General features: G+C 42.4%; 1 non-coding gene across 1 annotated transcript; it reads left to right on the top strand.

Annotated features, from left to right (window-relative positions):
- The first annotated feature begins 4,526 nt into the window (after positions 1-4,526).
- Positions 4,527-4,630, top strand: LOC130983771 (small nucleolar RNA R71). The gene has a single exon (XR_009087748.1). It is a non-coding gene; the product is annotated as a small nucleolar RNA R71 (small nucleolar RNA).
- The last annotated feature ends 268 nt before the right edge of the window (positions 4,631-4,898 follow it).

Here is a 4,898-nt window from a genome sequence, read left to right as displayed (position 1 = left end):
CCAAAAATATCTATGAGGATCAGTATTAATTAGATGAGCGGGGCTTTTAGCTTTTTGCCTCTGAACAGTTTTGGCATCTCACTCTATCCTTTGAAACTCAGAATGATTGGCTTCTTTAGGAACTCAGAATCCAGATAGTGTTATTGATTCTCCTAGTTAAGTATGATGATTCTTGAACACAGCTACTTATTGAGTCTTGGCTGTGGCCCAAAGCACTCTGTCTTCCAGTATTACCACCGGATACATACATGCCACAGACACATAATTGGGTGAACCTTTTCAGATTGTGACTCAGCTTTGCTAGAGTCCCCAACTAGAGGTGTCCAGGGTTCTTAAGCACACTCTTTTTGCCTTGGATCACAACTTTATTCCTTTCCTTTTTCTTTTTTTTTTCGTCTCTTTTCTCTCTTTTTTTTTTCGTTTTTTTTGTATTCACTACTTTTTCTTGCTTCAAGAATCATTTTGGTGATTTTTCAGATCCTCAGTAACATGTCTCCTTTTTCATTATTCTTTCAAGAGCCAACATTCATGAACCACAAATTCAAAAGACATATGCACTGTTTAAGCATGCATTCAGAAAACAAAAGTGTTGCCACCACATCAAAATAATTAAACTGTTATAAAATTCAAAATTCATACAATTCTTTTTCTTTTTCAATTAAGGACCAATTTTTTATTCAAGAAAGGTGATGGATTCATAGGACATTCATAACTTTAAGGCATAGACACTTAAGACACTAATGATCATAAGACACAAACATGGATAGACATAAGCATGAAAATTCGAAAAACAAGAAAATAAAGAACAAGGAGATTAAAGAACGGGTCCACCTTAGTGATGGCGGCTTGTTCTTCCTCTTGAAGATCTTATGGAGTGCTTGAGCTCCTCAATGTCTCTTTCTTGTCTTTGTTGCTCCTCTCTCATGATTCTTTGATCTTTTCTAATTTCATGGAGGAGGATGGAATGTTCTTGGTGCTCCACCCTTAGTTGTCCCATGTTGGAACTCAATTCTCCTAGGGAGGTGTTCAGTTGCTCCCAATAGTTTTGTGGAGGAAAGTGCATCCCTTGAGGCATCTCAGGGATCTCATGATGAGAGGGGTCTCTTGTTTGCTCCATCCTTTTCTTAGTGATGGGCTTATCCTCATCAATGGGGGTGTCTCCCTCTATGTCAACTCCAACTGAATAACAGAGGTGACAAATGAGATGAGGAAAGGCTAACCTTGCCAAGGTAGAGGACTTGTCCGCCACCTTATAGAGTTCTTGGGCTATAACCTCATGAACTTCTATTTCTTCTCCAATCATGATGCTATGGATCATGATGGCTCGGTCTAGAGTAACTTCGGACCGGTTGCTAGTGGGAATGATTGAGCGTTGGATAAACTCCAACCATCCTCTAGCCACGGGTTTGAGGTCATGCCTTCTCAATTGAACCGGCTTTCCTCTTGAATCTCTCTTCCATTGGGCACCCTCTTCACAAATGTCAGTGAGGACTTGGTCCAACCTTTGATCAAAGTTGACCCTTCTAGTATAAGGATGTTCATCTCCTTGCATCATAGGCAAGTTGAATGCCAACCTAACATTTTTCGGACTAAAATCTAAGTATTTTCCCCGAACCATAGTAAGCCAATTCTTTGGATCCGGGTTCACACTTTGATAATGGTTCTTGGTGATCCATGCATTGGCATAGAACTCTTGAACCATTAAGATTCCGACTTGTTGAATGGGGTTGGTAAGAACTTCCCAACCTCTTCTTCGGATCTCATGTCGGATCTCCGGATATTCACCCTTTTTGAGTGAAAAAGGGACCTCGGGGATCACCTTCTTCAAGGCCACAACTTCATAGAAGTGGTCTTGATGCACCCTTGAGATGAATCTCTCCATCTCCCATGACTCGGAGGTGGAAGCTTTTGCCTTCCCTTTCCTCTTTCTAGAGGTTTCTCCGGCCTTGGATGCCATAAATGGTTATGGAAAAACGAAAAAGCAACGCTTTTACCACACCAAACTTAAAAGGTTTGCTCGTCCTCGAGCAAAAGAAGAAAGAAAAGAGTAGAAGAAGAAGAAATGAGGAAGAAGGGAATGGTTTTTGTGTTCGGCCAAAGAGGGTGAGAAGTGGTGTTTAGGTTGTGTGAAAATGAAGGGGTGAAGAAGGGTTTATATAGGAGAGGGGGGGTCATGGTTCGGTCATGTATGGGTGGGTTTGGGAGGGAAAGTGGTTTGAATTTGAAGGGTGAGGTAGGTGGGGTTTTGTGAAGGATGGATGTGAGTGGTGAAGAGAAGATGGGATTTGATAGGTGAAGGGTTTTTGGGGAAGAGGTATTGAGGTGATTGGTGAATGGGGAAGAGGAGAGAGAGTGGTGGGGTTGGTGGGGATCCTGTGGGGTCCACAAATCCTGAGGTGTCAAGGAAAAGTCATCCCTGCACCAAATAGCATGCAAAATCACGTTTGAGCCAATTCTGGCGTTAAACGCCGGGCTGGTGCCCATTTCTGGCGTTTAACGCCAGGTTCCTGCCCTTTCCTGGCGTTTAACGCCAGTCTGGTGCCCCTTTCTGGCGTTAAACGCCCAGAATGGTGCCAGACTGGGCGTTAAACGCCCAACAGCTAACCTTACTGGCGTTTAAACGCCAGTAGGTTCTTCCTCCATGGTGTGCTGTTTTTCTTCCTGTTTTTCATTCTGTTTTTGCTTCTTCAATTGATTTTGTGACTTCTCATGATCATCAACCTACAAAATAAAATAGAATAACAAAGAAAAAATATATAAAATATAACATTGGGTTGCCTCCCAACAAGCGCTTCTTTAATGTCATTAGCTTGACAGATGGCTCTCATGGAGCCTCACATTTTCTCAGAGCAATGTTGGAACCTCCCAACACCAAACTTAGAGTTTGAATGTGGGGGTTCAACACCAAACTTAGAGTTTGGTTGTGGCCTCCCAACACCAAACTTAGAGTTTGACTGTGGGGGCTCTGTTTGACTCTGATTTGAGAGAAGCTCTTCATGCTTCCTCTCCATGGTGACAGAGGGATATCCTTGAGCCTTAAATACAAAGGATTCTTCATTCACTTGAATGATCAGTTCACCTCTATCAACATCAATCACAGCCTTTGCTGTGGCTAGGAAGGGTCTGCCAAGGATGATGGATTCATCCATGCACTTCCCAGTCTCTAGGACTATGAAATCAGCAGGGATGTAGTGGTCTTCAATCTTCACCAAAACATCCTCTACAAGTCCATGAGCTTGTTTTCTTGAGTTGTCTGCCATCTCTAATGAGATTCTTGCAGCTTGCACCTCAAAGATCCCTAGTTTCTCCATTACAGAGAGAGGCATGAGGTTTACACTTGACCCTAAGTCACACAGAGCCTTGTTGAAGGTCATGGTGCCTATGGTACAAGGTATGGAGAACTTCCCAGGGTCCTGCCTCTTTTGAGGTAATTTCTGCCTAGACAAGTCATCCAATTCTTTGGTGAGCAAAGGGGGTTCATCCTCCCAAGTCTCATTTCCAAATAACTTGTCATTTAGCTTCATGATTGCTCCAAGGTATTTAGCAACTTGCTCTTCAATGACATACTCATCCTCTTCAGAGGAAGAATACTCATCAGAGCTCATGAAAGGCAGAAGTAAGTCCAATGAAATCTCTATGGTCTCATTTTGAGCCTCAGATTCCCATGGTTCCTCATTGGGGAACTCAGTGGAGGCTAGTGCACGCCCATTGAGGTCTTCCTCAGTGGCGTTCACTTCCTCTCCTTCCTCTCCAAATTCGGCCATGTTGATGGCCTTGCACTCTCCTTTTGGATTTTCTTCTGTATTGCTTGGGAGAGTACTAGGAGGGAGTTCAGTAATTTTCTTGCTCAGCTGTCCCACTTGTGCCTCCAAGTTTCTAATGGAGGACCTTGTTTCAGTCATGAAACTTTGAGTGGTTTTGATTAGATCAGAGACCATAGTTGCTAAGTCAGAGGGGTTCTGCTTAGAATTCTCTGTCTGTTGCTGAGAAGATGATGGAAAAGGCTTGCCATTGCTAAACCTGTTTCTTCCACCATTATTGTTGTTGAACCTTGTTGAGGTCTCTGTTGATCCTTCCATGAGAAATTTGGATGATTTCTCCATGAAGAATTATAGGTGTTTCCATAGGGTTCTCCTAGGTAATTCACCTCTTCCATTGAAGGGTTCTCAGGATCATAAGCTTCTTCTTCAGATGAAGCATCCTTAGTACTGCTTGGTGCATTTTGCATTCCAGACAGACTTTGAGAAATCAAATTGACTTGTTGAGTCAATATCTTGTTCTGAGCCAGAATGGCATTCAGAGTATCAATCTCAAGAACTCCTTTCTTCTGATTTGTCCCATTGTTCACAGGATTCCTTTCAGAAGTGTACATGAATTGGTTATTTGCAACCATTTCAATTAGCTCTTGAGCTTCTGTAGGCGTCTTCTTCAGATAAAGAGATCCTCCAGCAGAGCTATCCAAAGACATCTTGGATAGTTCAGAGAGACCATCATAGAAAATACCTATGATGCTCCATTCAGAAAACATGTCAGAAGGACATTTTCTGATCAATTGTTTGTATCTTTCCCAAGCTTCATAGAGGGATTCTCCATCCTTCTGTCTGAAGGTTTGGACTTTCACTCTAAGCTTACTCAATTTTTGAGGTGGAAAGAACTTTGCCAAGAAGGCATTGACTAGCTTTTCCCATGAGTCCAGGCTTTCTTTAGGTTGTGAGTCCAACCATGTCCTAACTCTGTCTCTTACAGCAAAAGGGAATAGCATAAGTCTGTAGACTTCAGGGTCAACCCCATTAGTCTTGACAGTGTCACAGATTTGCAAGAATTCAGCTAAGAACTGATGAGGATCTTCCAATGGAAGTCCATGGAACTTGCAATTCTGTTGCATTAGAGAAACTAAT

This window comes from Arachis stenosperma, chromosome 5 (assembly GCF_014773155.1).
Source record: "Arachis stenosperma cultivar V10309 chromosome 5, arast.V10309.gnm1.PFL2, whole genome shotgun sequence".
NCBI classification, from domain to species: domain Eukaryota; kingdom Viridiplantae; phylum Streptophyta; class Magnoliopsida; order Fabales; family Fabaceae; genus Arachis; species Arachis stenosperma.
This window is presented reverse-complemented; position numbering and strand designations above follow the sequence as displayed.